The 18,114-nt window shown below is 40.1% G+C and overlaps 1 long non-coding RNA gene across 2 annotated transcripts in view; it reads right to left on the minus strand.

The window, feature by feature from the left end:
* Positions 1-9,265: 9,265 nt before the first annotated feature.
* Positions 9,266-18,114, minus strand: part of LOC135251018 (uncharacterized) — a 76,007-nt gene continuing 67,158 nt past the window's right edge. For both annotated transcript variants that reach the window (XR_010329066.1, XR_010329067.1), the window contains one exon: positions 9,266-9,742. This is a non-coding gene — a long non-coding RNA (uncharacterized LOC135251018). The remainder of the gene's footprint in view (positions 9,743-18,114) is intronic.

Raw genomic sequence — 18,114 nt, forward strand, 5'->3', positions numbered from 1 at the left:
AAGGTGAATTGAATTGGTTGTATAATTGATTTTAAGTTCCTTATGCAGTTGAGGAAGATTCAGGAATCAACAATACATGTCCATGTGAAATGTGAATGTCCACTACAGAATGTGACTGTGAGGTGGTGGCACCTCTCTCTCTGATTTCTGCGAGTTAATTGACCCTGACGAGGGGCAGGTGTATGAGTACTATAGTGAGGTGATAGCACCTCACAGGTATTTGTCTGAGCTAATTGTCCCTGATGAGGGTCAGGTGTAGGAGGCCTATATGTAGCCCCTGATTTCTGGGGTTCAGCGCAGACTCATTGTTTGTCAGACTCTTAGTGTGTAGGGGTGTGAGAATCGGCAGAAGTTACCGTGTTGATCCTATCTGCCTGATTTGATCATCGTTTAGTTTCTTCTCGAGTTGGTTATCTCTCTGCGCTGTGGAGGACATTTTGCCCTCGTCTCTTTAGTTTTCTTTTTGTTTTCTACCCGCCGGGCTGCGAATATCCTTTTTCTGTTGTAAGTGACCCCACTCTGTTTTTCTAGTGGGGGTTTTCTTTTTGGCAGCTACGCTGCGGCGGTGTTTAATTTCTTTTCGTTTTCTGAGCCCGCTGACAGAAGTTTCAGTGAGTGGAGAGAGCGATTACTTCGCTCTTTATTATTTGGTTTTTCCCCTTCCCTTTCTATCGCTCAGCGATTTGGTGGTTATCCCTCAGGGTTAACTTTTAGATCCCCTCGGTCCGCAATTGCGTCCCACCCTCCACAACCGTGACAGTGACGACACCGCTAAGCAATACCCATGCTAACGGGCATGCAGGGGCCTAATTTGCTGCCCACCACCGCTGTTGGTCTACCATGGTTTCTCAATTTGGCACCACAGTGGTCAGCTATTGCCAGGGGAGTGTCACCAGGGATTTTGGGCCCCAGGTAAAGATCTCGAATTGGGCACCACCAGCCCAGTTATAATATTTTTTGAGGGCTCATGTCAATCAGGGCCCATGGAATTGCCTTGGAAACTAACTGCTTGTTGGCAGTAGAGAATGTAATCAGTTCACTTGGCTGGGGATCTTGTTTTTTTAGGTCAGCATGCTAATTGCATCTTGCTGTACAAAGTAGCCGAGGAGCCACAGTTTTCAAAATATATAACTACAGCTTTTAGGTAGGCACAGCATTATAAACAAATATTTCATACTGGACTAATTGAAAATAGATGTATCTTCAGGATACCTTGCACTGTGAAATTTCCATTAGCAGGTATGCTTATTTCGCAATATCATGTAATGGTTATCATATCAATACTTGTCTTTTATGACAGAGGCTGTGTAATAATATTTCTGGCCTCATAAACCTGTCTCCCACTGAGATTCTCTAGCATCTCTTGCAAAGAAATGAGAGGAAGCTCCATATAAACAATTATTATTTCCTGTGTTTGACACTCAAACTTTGGGTGTTATGCAATATTTTTTGTACATTGCAGTCGTACAGGAAGAAAGTACACAAACCAATAAAAAGCTAACATTTAATATTCACTTCAAACCAGTCAAGGTTTGATAGTGGGTATGGTAGCGGGGAACAATTAAATTTGGCCGAAATTATGGCCCCCCCGAAAGACACACTCATTGAAGGAAGAGTATTAAATCAGGCTGAGATTGCACTGGGTGTCCAGGTTTACTGCATTTTCCCCATTATCTCCTCCACTCTAAACCCAGGGCTTGTGGATACTTTAACCAACAGGAGTATTAGAGGGTTTTGCTTAGTTGAATAATCACTTACCCCACACTTATATATATATATATGTTTTTTTTTTAGTTCTGCAACATGTCATGTTACTAAAATAACAACAAAATTTTACATATCATGACAAAGATAGTACTACAAGACCTATTTTCATATGTAACTCACTGGCAGAATACAGAGAAATATACCCTAGTGGCTTACTGTTTACTGCATGGAAATTATAGAAGGAACAGGAGTGTTGCTTTTTCTTGACCGTGTTACATACACCATTGCTAGCCAAAGCAGTCTTGTCTTTGTGTTCATATCCTGCCAGTTCACAAAAACAGGAAGTGGAAATAAAGATACTATATACCTAAACTGCACACAAACCACAAAAAGTTAGGGCACAGTAAAAATGTTTTTAAATATCATTTTACTGTCTTAATAAGGTAACTAATAAAACCATATATTAAACCATAAATATTAAACATATTTCAATCTTTATAGAGAAATGTACTAAATGAAATAAATCTGTTACTAAATATATTTATTTTCACTGTGGCAGGATATACCATACTGTATCTGAAAATAACCAACAGAATTTATTTAAAAATCTATGGGAGAGAATATTTTCTCAGCAAATTCAAAGGTTCATGCAGTTCATGTTATGCGTAAGAACAATTTCTCAAGAAGTCACCAACTATTCTATGGATGTCTTCTCACTACTTAGTCACAGCTCCATGGCAACAGAAAGATACAACCCTGCACCATCTTCCCACAGAACAAGCCTACTGGCTGGTCCACCAAACGCCTTTCCATCAATAATTCACCAAGGGCAACGTTTCAATTTATTACAGGATGACACCACACATTCCACATCCTCCTACTGAAAACAGGTATACAAAGTCCTTTCAATGACACAGTTAGCTATTTGGCTTTTGAAAATTCTTTCATACTCTATTCATTTCTGTATGATTCTATCTGCAGGTCACTGTCTACCGTGGGACCTTGATGTTTGCAACACTGATGTTCCACACAGATGTTCTTTAGTTTGGATGTTTCACATTTAATTTCCTTTTTGTGGACTCTAACCCACAGACTTTACCTCACTATTGAGTCTTTTAATGGCTTTCCTCAGGAACAAATCAATGTGGCCTTTGAATTAGTTTTTCAGTTCGCTGTTCAACAGTTTTAAAAATAAATACAGAATGAATCCCAGTTCAGAGTACTTCAGTGGCAACAAACTGAACAGGGAATAACCTGATTAAAGTTTCACTCTTTTGTGTAATTGTAATTAGCTAGAACACTCTTGGTCATTTTAATGTTAAGGAACATTGTGGAGATGCAGCTTAAAATCATGATGTGAAAATTAACTTAATTACAAGATAAAAAAGAATCTGTAGAATTAGTTGTATTATCCTGAAAGGACATTTACTATTGAAGAATACTACATTTTTGTGAGCTGAAATCATTCAGTTAGGGAAGCTGTAGAGAACAGATTCATTCACCAGGAGATGCACTAGCCTTCTGAAATTAACCTATATTTTTTCATTTATTGTGCTACTTTTCCCAGAGCAAATTATTGCTTCACATTTCTAACATCATACGTAGAAACTACCCCTAAGAAAGCAACGTCTCTTCTGCTTCTTTTCTGTTGTACCTTTGAAAGAGCGCAATAAGGTCAGACACTCAGCTATCATTCTCCATTACTCCAAAACTAATGTCAATAGCTTAATGAGAAGCTAACGCTTGAGGCAGGCTGTCTTCTGTTCCTCTTAATCCCTTAGACAGGAGGCCGAGGGGTGAGCACTGTTAGAAACATCTCAAAAGACATTTCAAAGTAGCAGGAGCTGACAGACTGCTCTTTAATAACTCTTCAGGCTTGCTTTGCAATTACAAGTCAGTTCTTTAACATGAAATACCAGAATATGCATGAGAAGCTCAATGACACCATGCTGATTTTGGTAAGTCTGGCACATTCATAATGCAGCTCAGTGCTCTAGAGCATGCTGGCCATTGGCTTTATCGTCGTTTTCCTCAGCAAACCCTAATCCATTAGTGCTCAATGAGGGTTGATCTGTTTTTAGATTGAATGGTGCCATCTGCACTCAATTAATTATCCCAATCTTTTATTTGATATTACATTTTTCAAAATTGATGATTTGTTTCCACTGTTTACTGCACATATCCTTGGTGAAAATGTTTTACAGTAGTCCAATATAAAGTTACAGGAGCACTGGTGTAGACATCTGCTTAGGAAATTAAGCCAAAATATTTGGAACAAAACCCAGCGTGCGAATTGGCCCTCCAGGAATGAGTTGTACGTTCCTTACTCCAACCCTACGACAGAAAATGGCACGCATGCGTCCAGCTTTGCAGATAAAACGCAAGCCACCTCGCTCTAACTGACACTGGCAAGGTGAAGTTTATATGGAATACAAGGGGACTTGTTAGGCAATAACCACACTTTCCATCTTGTCAAAATGGTCCCTCCAGCTTTAGAGATATTGTGCCTCTTGTGCCTGCATTGCATGGTGGCTCCACTCTTGCACTGTCTGGACTGAAGAGGTTAGAGCATCGGGGCTCTTCCACCAGAGGAGGGGCTCGCAGAAGGGACAGTGACAGCTTACAGGCCAGCTGTGGCGGACGCAGTAAAATGTCACAGGGCAAGAATGCTAAATAAAATAGGCCTGCCAGCACCACGCTCGTCATCTTCTGCAGCAGTATGCAAACCATCGCCGCGGTAACCCTCTTCAAGGCGCTGTAAAGCTCTGGCACTCTTCCAAGGCTCGGGGAATGGCAGTTTGAGACCCAAGCAAAGGATGAGCGTTAATAACATGGCGGCTCCAGAGGACTCCGCCCTGCTCTGAGTATTATGAGCTGCTGCTCTCAGTGTAAAAGAGGGGGAGGACAGCTGAGTAATGCATCGCTGCTCTGAGAGGGCTCAATTGTGTCCTTTCATTCTCTCGCAATTCAGTTCAATGGGGAATGTTTTCCAGAGCTCATACTAAATATAGAAAGTATACATGCAACACCATTAATTATTCTATGTGACATAGACATGCCTAAATGAAACAACAGAAACAGCACCAAAAATGAATAATAATAGTAATAATAATAATAATAATAATAATAATAATGATAATAATAATAATAATAATAATAATAATATGCAGTCACATGTATGGCATCAAGTAGGACTGTAGGCCCTACTTGAATTATTGCTCACTTCACTTGAATTGTAAAACCATAGCAGTGTGTGGGCAAAATCATTTGGGAATTCAAGCAAGAGAAAAACAACACCACATAATTATATAGTATGTGATAATTGTGTTGTGTTTGCTCTTTACCCCATCTACAATGCATGCATGCTCTAATTGACATATAGCTTATATAGGGCTGACAGGATGTACTTTCACCAAAAAAATAAATTACATTGTGGTGGTATAAATTAAACCTCACACATTTTGTTTTTCATCATTGTCTAAACCGAAGAGCTATGTGTCCTTATATCCACAGAAAAAAGTTGCACATTACAAATGGCTTTTATGTATTGTTCAACTTGGAATGAAAGCATGCCTTAAAATGTTTCTGATGCTAGATTACAATCCAGGTAAAATGTGAAATACCATCTATTTAGCTTGCTAGCTAAAGTTATACAGGTGCTTGCTGATTAAAAACATACAGTATATAGTGAAGGCACCACTGCACTTAAAAGTAACTTTGACAGGTTGAATATAGGCTAATGCAGTTTGCAGTTTGCAGTTACACATGTGTTTGTGATAACAATTAATTTTTGATTAGGATATGATTTGATGGGCGTGAAGCCACCTTCAGGCTGGCATCAGTTCCCCACCCCTTGGGCTGTGTACACAGTACTGTGACCCAATCCACCCCCTACACAAGGGGTGGGCGATACCATACTTGGTATCATACAGAACCATCTTGGTTTTGATCCAATATCAAGTAATACCAGGACCAGAATTGCGGCTACAGATACTTTTCATTATTAAAAGATGCAAATGTACTTCCATGTAGGGGAGAGCATTGCATTGCAAGGACATCTCATTTCACCTTTCGGGGGAACAACAAACAAGTTGACTTCAGGATTTTTTTTTTTTTGGGTAGGCACTAACAGATCCACCCAATACAACATGGTATCCCCGTTTCCATGTTGAGTTCTTATACAGTTTGGTGGTTAAAACGCCACAAACTTTTTTCCTGCAGTTGAACTTTTGTGTGTAAGACTTACTTGTTCGCATGTGCCTGTTCCTCTTAGTTTTGACTTCTTAGGTTATTTATTTATTTATTTATTTATTTATATTTTTCTTTTTTTGTAAAGCGCCCTGGGATGTATGCATGAAGAGCGCTATATAAGAGCTTATTGTATTGTATTGTATGATATTATGAAATTTACAAATCAACCAAACATTGTTTTTTGCATAATAATTCATATAGCTATAAACAAGTATTCATAAGCAAATACTGCACTTAGGTAGCATAAAACTTGCTATTGCTAAGAATATGTAGGGCTACTCTTACTAGTACTATTAGTAGTAGCAGGCCAAGTAGTATCATTTAACAGTAGGCATTATATTTGGATGGAAAAAAGAACAAACCTGTGAGTTGATGGTGGACACTTGTCTCACAATATTTGCAGAAACCTGACAGCCAAATGTGTTATCTGATCAAGCTTTGAGGTGCCACCAATAGGATATTTACTAAAAAAGAATAGACTACATCTGGGGTGAATACAGACTATATGGGGTGAGTACATTATTGTCATTGCTAGCTAGCTAATGAGTGACTGCCATCTCAGTAGCCATATGAATCATGTTACCTTAATCTGGTTCTGTTGTTGTTTTCTTTTTGTCTTCGTAATTTAATCATAAAATAAAATGAACGCATCTTTCCATGTACTTCAGCTGTTGAGTTGGGCTTTCCTGTTAAAAGTGTTTAACACATATGTCACATGTACCAGTAATTCAGATTTTGACATTATATGTGCGAGTTTAATTCAAATTGAATATGAATTCAATAGCCTTTTTATGCTTTGAAGCGGGTCGGGCACTGGAATGAACAATTACCTTGAGGTGGCAAAAGCATTCTGACCAGCTTTGCTCCTAGTTTTGAGAGCTCATACTGTCTGTTTTGGAATGCTTCAATTATACTGTTAATTTTAGCAGTGTCAATTACTGATAAATAACTGCATGCAGTTTGGAGCTCATCCCAGTAAGGGTTGTGGTTGTACGGCTTGCTGGGCTGAGAGCTGGGCTGCTGTGATCTCTTTATGAACACAATAACTTGGCTGCGGTCTGATAAGGGCATTTGCGGTTTGACAGTAAATCCATTTATGAAGGAGGGGTCTATATAGCATTGTCTACAACAATATTACCAAGAGCTGAATTATTTGTATATTGTTCTGGAGTCCATTCTAATCCTGTCATTCATTATATACAGTCCAAGGCCTTTACAGAGATTCAACTGTTTTCACTAACCACTCTGTCGTGGGCATTTCTAAGGATTATAATTGGTAGGTGGTGCAAAGTGGGCTGTCCAAGCATATGGTAATTTGATAATTTCTTTGTGTGTTGTTGAAGTCAGGTTGCAATCCTGTTCTAGAGATAGAATGTTCACCAGCATACTAATGGGTGAGTATCTCCCTCTCACACACTTAGAAGCAAGGGAAGTAGTCTCTACCATTAGACCATAGAGTGGTAACTTGGCTAGTGAAAGAGATTACCCTAGATGAATGCTGTTACAATATGGCTGCTTTCTCTGATTGAAGTATATAGATATGATGTATATAGGATTTTTGTTTTGTTTTCTGTTTTTTTTTTTTGTATTGAATGTTCTCGGAATACATTCTGCACGTATTAATCACAGTATATAAAAAACACGTAAATCAAGTCTTTGTAAGATTCTTACAATATAGCTTGAACACGCCCACTACCCCCCTCCCCCACCCCTTCTCTCCCTTAAAAATGACATTTCTTCTGCACTTAAAGCAAGGATTGTTTAGAAAGACAAGGAAGCAGAGGATTGATATAGCTCAGGCTGAGGCACGTAGTTTGATTTTGTCACAGGGAGCTTTCCCACCACGAGGAAAACGAGCGAGAGATTGATGCCACTGCCAACGGGCTCAAACGCAGGTACAGTAGTTCCAAATTAATCAAACAGCTTTTGTTGGCGTGTCTTCCAGTACGGCTCGCGGAGACTCTTTGGCAGGCTTAGGCGCTCGCAATAGCATATCGACTGACTGATCCGCATACCCGCTCCCCCCATCGAATACGCGCGAGACGAATCAGCTGTGACACAACACTGGTCCGGAACAGGGCTGCTGCTCGATGCTCGCCGCTGTATCGGGTTAACAAGCATCCAGGGTGCCATCGTCCTTCGCACAGCTCACAGCCAGCTAGGCTGGCTCCTCGTCTTTGATGAGTATGGCGCGATTACCAAGGGCCCAGTGAAAAAGCTCAGCTTTTCCGGCTAAAGTGAACAAATAATTAAATCCACAGTTAGCTGCCCTTCCTTTGACTCCCAGACTATAAGCATACTTTTAAAGTGCAGACACTCGAGACCGTGAGTGTGTTTTCGTTTGCTGTAAACCTTATTTTCATTAACATGGGCCAATATCGCTAAGGAGGAGTTAAACAAAAATTACAGCATCTTCCGGAGAAAGAAGGCTTACCTTGCAATGAAGAGGAAGTGTGAGAACACTCCGGATTGTTTGCAGCATCCCATAAAAAGTGTTGCTGTCTTACGGGGCACTGAGTTCACAGGTGACAGGAGGCATAGCAGTTACCAGCCTTAATGAGATTCCTTTAACAGACATACCATACAAGTGCAGGAACACACACGCACACACGCACACACCCATATTCGCACACGCAAATCCATGCACACACACACACACACATATACACACACGCACATCCGTGCACACACACACACACACACATACGCCTACACAGGCACAGGGCTAAGTCTAGCTGAGGCTGTATAGGCATACCGTATAGGCTTCTATTAAAGTAGAGCCTCCTCCTACGCCCGTGCCCTCTCTTCCTGTCAGATGGAGGCAAGCATCGTGAGCACTCCGTGTGCAGTCGCTCTTCCCCAACCCCCCCCCGTCTGTTGGGGGATGTGCTTTCATACCAAGCCAAACAGCCCAGAGAAAGGCAGGGAACGGTGGCATCGTGGGCCTGAGACGCTGATGTCAGGAGTTCTGTGCAGAGTAAGCTACAGCTAACTCCCATCTCAGAACCCAGCACGGAGGCTGAGAGTCAATTTGGCTCTGCCTGAGTGTTATCCACAACACCACAACATTTACTGCACTCCAGTCAGGGAACAGTAATCTCCTACACGCTTTAAAAAATGGGAAGAGATAAAGTAAGGTATCAAACCACATTCAGGACACAATCTCAAGTCCAGTCTGTTTTTCCTTGTCCTTCTATTTTCACATTATTGCAAACACTGGTCGGTGAATGGCTTGTAGAGTACAGTAAAAAAGAAGTTTTTTGGATTATAATGTTGTACATTTCTTTATTGAAATAGGTAATTACAGTCTCGTTGACAGTCTAGGTCAGTCTCCCGTTATGTTTCTTTTATTGTCTCCCCTTCCATTTCATTTTTAAATATACGACAATGTTTTTATAAAATTGTAAAAGTTTGCATTTGGAAATTGCCGTATGGATGCAAGTTCCACCTAAGTAATGTCTTATCAACTGGTGATAAAATACACTGGAGATGCATTTGATATTTCAATATTAATCCACTCCACATTTTTTTCATCTTGAGCATTAATAATGCATGAAATAGCATCGATAAATGTGTTTTATAGAGGAAAAATAGTAATAAATGTGCAAGTTAAATTTATGCCAACTGCTTGTACACACAAACAAAGGGCGAACGAGAGCGAGCCCATTAAGCGGGATGCTGTGACTTTGGACATTACGGCTGGGGCCTGTGATGAAATCCCCACCTTCTGATTCTCCCAATTTCATTTCTCATTTCCTGGTTTATAGCCGCTCATGTCAGTGATCTGTGGGAACAATAAAACATGGACAGTCACCATCAGCTCTTTCTACATCCAGGCTGAGCTGCAAAATCCAATTTTAATTTTCCAAATCTCCGGGCCCTCGGATCGTATATCTGGTGCTGACTCTAAACTCAAGGTGTAGCGCTGAGTCAGCGTTGCTGGGTTATTTCTCACAGTGTTGTTGGCGCCACAGCCCATATAAAAAAGTGCCTGTAAGCAGTGAAAATGACAGGGTGTAAAGACACCCGGCCAAACCTTCTCTGATAGGGCGAGAGTCCTCAAAGCTGAGAGGGGGGTTAGGTTTCGCCTTTTTTTTTGGGATGGTGAAAACTTGACAGGAATTTCTCTGATGAACTGACAAAACATACAGCACTTATGCAATGAGTAGTAATACTCTCACACGGTACAAGTGCAAGAATGTGAGACACATACAAAGCTCAGTTTTTCCTTTGAAATGGTAGCTGAGGCAGAATCTATACCTGTACCTGGGCAGAAAGCCCTGACTGATCCTGTCATTACCAAACCGCAGAATGGGTAGGACCCTGGCAGCCAGCAGGTAGCCAGACTCTGTCGTGTTCAGACAAATACATTTCACTGGAGATTGAACGTTTACGATTCTGATCTAAGGATTCCCATTAAACTAACCACATACCAAATAAATCCATGTAGAAAGAACTGTCACAAGAAATGTGTGCCTCTAAAAATGTCAATTCTTGCACAAGCATTCATCATCCCTCAGCACTGGGCAGGGCTTATATACATGATTCTGCCCCTTGCTTTGCTCACCACTTTATCAGCACTGCAGATATATCCCCCAAAGATGAACAAGCGCCATGCAAAGGAATAGGGACACTGGTGTGGTAAATTTCTATGGTATATTGATGATTACTATTAATCAATTAACATTATTACGTTTGATTCTGGCTGTCTTGCAATGTGAAGGGTAGCGAGCAAGCGCACCAAAGTCGGGCGTGGCTGTAATAGCCCAAGGGGCAGTTCTCTAAAGCCACATGGGGAAAATGAGTAATATAGGAGACCCCAAACAGCGGGCTCGGTTTGCTGGGGGCCCAGAAGCGGAGGGCCTATTATCTGGGGAGGGGCTCTCATTTCACCCCCGCGCTGGCACAGGGCCGAGCGGCCTAGTCTCAGAAGCTCCCCGCAGAAGACAGCGCAGCGTCTCTGCAGGCGGTGTGACAGCACGCCACGGCATTTTTAGCCTCCGCCGCCGCCTCCTCCAGGGCCTGCACCGAGGTCGCGCCGCGCAGCCAGGCTGCTTCCTCACGCGGGACGGGCGAGCGCAGGCAGCCACGAGCGCAGGCTGCAGATCTGCGTCTTTGGTCCCGAAGGCACGGCCCTTATTCCCACAGCACCGCCGACGGCTTCCCCCACAGGCCCGGCACTACCACCCACCCCCAGAACACCTAACTCTCCTGATCTAGCGATGTCACAATTATTTCACTGCTTTGTCAGTTCATTTTGCTTTGTGCTTTGTGAAAATGTTCATGTTGATATAAGATCTTTGAATGTCTATCGTTTTGTGGACTTGGCAGAATAGCCTACACATATGTGCAGGTTATACTGCTGAGTCAAAATACAGAAAAATACAGACTCTGCATTTGCAGAGTCAAATGCAGAGTCAAGTACAGAATTTTTTCTTGAGGAGAGCTGAACTTAATCTGTTTGGTTTTGAGGTGCATCCTTCCCAATAAAAAATTACATTCTCTGCGTTCTGTACCAAACAGACGGTAACTAGAACACAGGCAATCTGAAGATTGCAATGAAAATAACCATGTCACTTTTATTTAAGCTAAGGCACACTTATGTAGCTCAGCTCGGAGAGTGAGCTAATCTACCTAAAGAGAGCAGTGTTAGACTGAGCCCTTTGTGGTCCACCTGGACTTCACTCAGCCTCTTTCGACATCACGGCTGAATAAGACTGATTGCTGGATTCAGCTGGGCGATATTGCGTGCTCCTGTGAATTGCTCTCCCATTAACCAAAAGGCCATTTATCCGGCACGGGTAGTGATTGACTCAATCAATCTGTTTGTTACTGCCTAGCACCTTTCAGAGCGCCGCTGACAGCCCAGCCCCGACGCTGCCGACAAGGCCGCCCCCGGGAAATGCAGACGCACGCGCTCAGTTCGCAGCTCTCTCGCTTCGAGAGGGGCCCTGGCGCTCCGGCGCTCGAACCATGGAACGGACGTGTCTGCCGCTGCTCTTCAAGCTCAGGAGTTTGCAGGAGTTGCGAAATGCATGCATTAGAGATAGCGTAAAAGCTGAATGCTGCATGTATTGCATGCACTGAGGATGAGGAAATGAAGTCCATTCTCTTTCTGCGTGCTCTGAGCGTGCTGACAGACAACACTTCATGCAGAAAGAATGTGTTTATGAAGGTATTGTGGAAGGGTGTCACACAGTCATGAAACAAAGACTGAGTTTTATTTTAATCCATCCATCCATCCATTATCTATACCCGCTTATCCTGGGCAGGGTCGTGAGTGTGTTCTGGTGCTGAAGCCTATCCCAGCATGCATTCGGCGAGAGGCAGGAAGCCTTATCTTTTTTTTTCTTCCTCATTTTTTACATTTTTGCTTTGAATGGCTGTGAACTCCTAATTACCAGTGCTGTTTCTCTGTTGGGCCTTGCATTACATTCCGTGTAGTGTTTATTGAATGACTCAATGATTGTTCATAAATCACTGTTCATAGGTTGTCAGGTAGTAAATATTTTGTCAGTATGCTTTTTTCCACAAATTTTAATACATAGTTTTTTAATGTGATAATGATCCTAACACTGAGATATCACAAGATAATCTCACTTGTGTTTGCATTTGTCATTTAGATTAGAAAGATTATCATTGAGAAAATCCACAGGACATGTTCCTGTACATACCACATAACCTGGCATTTACATTACATTTCATTGCCCCTGCATTGCCCTGAGATATATTTATGTGAGACCACTGGTTGTATTCTTATGCTGTTGTGCTTGCAAAACAGCTCATCACCATTGCCAACACATTACTAAGAGTACATCTTGTCCAAACCATCAGTTTGACAAGAAGTCCTCAAGTCATCAAACATTCTTAGCTGTAGCACTGCTTGCTAATGACTGTCTTCAAGTATTGGCGTGCCATACCAGAACATAGGGAGAGGCTGGGGGTGTCCAAGTGGCAGAGAATTTCCTTCTGAGGCAGCCATTTTCTACTCATTATAACCCTATGTGGCTTCACCCTTGGCCTGAAAAAGGTAAATAACTTCCAAAAACGACATAGAGAAAGGCTTCGCTGCTTTGCTCAAAGAGATGCTGGGGGTGATAGCACAGTACAGTCATAAGAATAGGCATGAAATGATGTTTTGACAATTTTACGTATTTACATGGGATTCAAAAGAAAGCAAAGGATTGTGAATAACCTCTAGGTTTCAAACTGCCATTCAGACAGTAAAGACATCCATTTTCATGGTGAAATGTTTGCGTTTGGCTTCCTAGGCTTTGTTTGCAATGACCATGATTTCTGTTTTTTGAGCATATACATATTCATAGTAGGCTCGCTGTTACCTACAGTGGTGCAAATTCTGCTTATTTTTACATGAACAGAATACATAAACATGTGAAACAGTTTACAGATTAAAAGACAACATGTTTAATTAATCACAGAAACTTTATCTGAAGAGTTTCTTGCATGACCTATCTGTGGCTATTAAGATGTTTTCTTGCTGTTTTCATTTTTAAACAGCGTTTCATACAGTCCCCAGAGACACTGAGCCCTGCTGCACTTTTCCATTATATCTCCCACAAATACACTTTTTGAATTGCATTCACACTGAAATAACGTACAGCATGTTCATCAAAAAGATTACGCTATTTGACGTGTAATCAATTCTTTCAAAAACTGTACATTCCTTTCACAATTATAAACAAATTTTGAGACAGAACTCATAATCTCAACGCGAGAGCTATTCATACAGAACATCTCAAGCAATATAACACAGTCAGATGTCATAATATGCTAAATTAGGATGCTAAAAGGCTTCAGAGCACATTCTCACCCTGGCATAATTAATTACAGAACAAGGTGTGTACTGTTAAACTGAACTGTGCAAGAACAGGGGAGACAGAATGCCTACTGTGTCAGATGCCATTTAATTTGCACTTACTGAAGTCTTGACATTTTGTTCTGTTTGCGTGCTTACTATATAAAATGTAGTGTTATATCACAGCTTACTGTATGATTTGCCAGCTGTTTTCCCTTTTTCAATAAGTTTCCCTTAAGATTGTTTCCCTTAAGGAGGAACTGGCTGAATATTCCTTGAAGAAAAATGATTTTGGAAGTCAAATACATGCACTATGTTTAACTACATAAGTTATCCTTCTACATCCTGCAACCTGCTGAATATTAAAATAATTAAACAATGTTACAGGTGTTAGACAGTCCTGCCATTTCATCAATATAAGATGCTCCTGTGAATATGAATTCACTGTCAAGAGGTGAGGACTTGCAATATTTGCTTTTTAAAAATTGCCAGGTACATTTAAGCAATGCCTTCCAAATAATTTATACTCAGATGGGTATATTTGTTCTATTTTTTTTTTTCTTTTTAGAAGACCTTTCTATTCATAAAACAAGTTGGCTGATTACCTACCAGTTTATCTTAAGCTCACCACAAAATGGAAAACCTACTAAAGCATTGGGAAACATCAGAGGCAGGCTTCCATTTTCCTTCCCTGACTGTGCTACAGCACTGAGCTGAAGACACATTCAGTCATTTGCACTTCCATACAAGTTGTTCCCATTGGCATTGCACATGGCACCGAAGCATGTGGCCTCTGTGGATGACTGAATCAAGAAAAGGCCTTTACAGCCTCTTCCTGCAGGGGGGCTCATTACTAACATACATATATGATGAATGTTAATGCTGGATTTCAATAATGCAAAATGAGAGCTAAAAATGACCTGGTTGGCTCAACAACGATACATTGGATTTTCTGCCTGGAACCTTGTTGGGGCTTAAGTCACAAATGTGACAAATTTTGTAACATACAAACATACAAACAATTGGGAAATATTCTTTTGTTATGGGGGGGGGATCAGATTTGTGATGCTCTTTCAAATGTACTATACTGTTGTGTCATTCAGCATTACCTGTAGGAAGCTACTGTATTGTTGAGGTCAGGAATATTATGCTAATATTTTTTCTATATTCAATGCAGATGCTATGTATTTATTTCTTACATTTTACTCAACAAAATAAATCACTTAACAAATGAAACATTGAGGGTATAGGAAAAACAATATTCCAAATACTTTATTACTGTATATTAGCAATTCAAAAACAAGCACAACTTTTTGGATGAATTTCGGTAAATGTGCTTGGTTGCCACAACAAAGTAAGCCATGTTTACTTTTCTTTTACAGTAAATTAGAGTTGCATTTTAAAATTATTCTCTTTCTTTGCAACTGATATTATATGTCGTTCAAACACCTACTTAACACCATCATTTTAAAATGTCATTTATGCATTGTCAAAACAAACTGCTAGATCTTTTCATCACAGTATTTAACAATAAATACTCTGGAGAAAAACAAAGGTAAACTGAACTAGATTTTTTTTTAAATAGTGCAACCTTATACAATATGTGCTTCAGCAGAATGCCCTGTCACCATGTACAACATGAAGGATACATCCAGAGGATCATCAGACCCTACACACCAGCCAGACCTCTTCGTTCTGCCACCTCTGGACGCTTGGCACCTCCCCCTCTTCGTGTCTGTACTTCCCGCTCCCGTCTGCTGTCTGTCCTGGCCCCTCGCTGGTGGAATGACCTCCCCGTGACGGTCAGAACAGCAGAGAATCTGACTACCTTCAAACGCAGACTAAAGACTCATCTCTTCAGGCTGCACCTCTCCCCACCCCTACCTAGCCTATAGTTTAGCTCAATGTACCTAGTTAGGCTAATTAATCACATTAGTTCTTATTTGGCAGGATTGTTTTTGTCTGATTCTGATTAGGCAAATGTGATTTCAGTGCTAGTTTGTACTTGGCAGGATTGTTTGTTTGTTTGCTGAACAGGTTACTCTACAGGGTTGGAGACCTGATCTATGTGGTCACTTCTGGCACTACGATCTTTACTTAACTCTAGTATGTTTCTTTTGCACCTCTGCACCTTGAACTAATGCACTTGTTGTACGTCGCTCTGGATAAGTGCGTCTGCTAAATGCCTGTAATGTAATGTAATGTAATGTAATGCTTGGAAAAACCATACCTTTATGGAAACGATAGCCTTCTCTTGGCGTGTTTAAGAGGAAGCAAAAAAAAAACAAAACAATATGACAAACTAAAGTATGGCTCAGAGAAGTTTAAATGGAATTTAATGAGTTTTGCATTCTAAATGAAAGACTCCCTGCATGTGCTCTAACTCATATGCCCCCAATTTGACTTAATTTGTCTTTTTTGTAGAAGGTACAGTCCCTATAATTTAAAATTTGTAATAATTATATCCTACATGCTTTGAATCAGACAAAGCTTTTTTCTAAATAAACATTTTGCATAATATCTGGACTAGTAGGGTCACCAGTTTGTCTTCAAGTTTCTTACATGTACTTCAGTCTTCAGCAACAACAAGTCGATAGCCGGAAGCTACACGTCAAACAATTACCCTGCTCGCACCACCCCAGTCATCTACCTTGATGAAGAAATTGCTTAATTACTACTAATTACTACTAATTATGCACAAATGTTGATTTCATTTCAGGTTGAGTCAACAGAGCACAGCTTGGATTTCTGAAAAATAATGAAAAATACATAAATAAATTATGTTTAGGTTAATATTACATTTTACTTCAAAAGTCTCATGCTTGCTTATTCTGAAAACATGACACCTGGGCTTTGTTTTCATGGTTTCTTCTCAAATGTAGAAACGATAACATAGACACAACATTTTCATCACTTGCTTTCCAAAATGAATGGATATAAACCTGAACTATTCTAAATATAAACCGGTTTACATATTTCAGAAATATACATACATAGTACTATACATAAATAGTCACATTTATGTATAATACATATGTTGATAGTTATTATTTAAAATATATAATTATAATGAGTTACCAATTAAACTGATTCCTGATAACTTCACAACTCTGCAGTTTTGTCCTCCTTGTTTTTACTGTGTGAATTAGGGACAAATAGACAGAGGGAAGCAAGATACTGCTCTACTGCCTTCTGGAGCGTTTATTTTGTTATCCTTGCAGTGACTCCAGTTGTACAGTACCAGTGCTTCAGTCGTTGGCTGATGCTGCCTCCAGGGAATATAATGATACTTGGTTAGAGTCGGCAGTAGTTGCACATTGCCAGCTGTGGACAACACAAGCCTCAATACAATAAAAACACAAACACACATTTCCTGTAATAATCAACCTGGGAATTGTATGTTTGTGTTTTTATTGTATTGGGCCTTTACTCAATTTAAATGAAGCAGCACAATCCAATGTTATGCTATTTCGGAGTCAGCGTTCAAGCAAATGTTGATACTGAAATTAAAGATATGACTGGACAGTAGCCCGAGTGAAATGTGATTGTATGGTTTTATGGGGGACTGGTTACAGAAATGACAAATGAATGTGCACCATAGAGTGAACAGCTAGAACCCAAATTTGGTTTGATATTACAGCTCCAAGTGATAGGATGAATACCAACCTTTAAGTGTCTTTCTATTTAGATTTATACATATTGGTCCTACTTTCCAGACCATGTACTTTTATCTACGTTTTTGTTTACTTCTTTTTTCTTTTTTCTTTTGGCTCCCAATGCAGCCATGTTAAAATCTATTTTTGACAATGATAAATAGTATGGGGTATAATATGCATCAAATAAAATAATATTTTTCTTGGACCCACAGATAATGTCATTTTTTGATTGATTGGTTTCAACAAATGTAATGTAATGGCATTAATTTGAATTTGATTTCAAGGATTCAATTGGGTGAATATTGTAGAATATAGACCTTGTTAGCATGAACCCGTCACTCAACCACAGACTGATGCAAGTTATTGCCATTATTGAATTTTTTTATTACCAAAGTGAAGATAAAAAGATGCTTATTTATGATCTTGAGACTACAGGACTGCCATGCAAATTAAGAACACCAACTGAAAACCAATCTGAAAACCACTCCATTATGTATGACACATAAAATGTAGCTTTGTAGCTTTACAAAATAAGTAATTGTACCTTACTGAACCCGTGTTCAGCAGTTGTCTACGATCATGAAAATGCACTTTTGTACGTCGCTTTGGATAAAAGCGTCTGCTAAATGAATGTAATGTAATGTAATGTAAAATATCAGAGACTGCAGGATCAACGATTACTAC

Source organism: Anguilla rostrata, chromosome 3, assembly GCF_018555375.3.
Source record: "Anguilla rostrata isolate EN2019 chromosome 3, ASM1855537v3, whole genome shotgun sequence".
Lineage (NCBI taxonomy): Eukaryota > Metazoa > Chordata > Actinopteri > Anguilliformes > Anguillidae > Anguilla > Anguilla rostrata.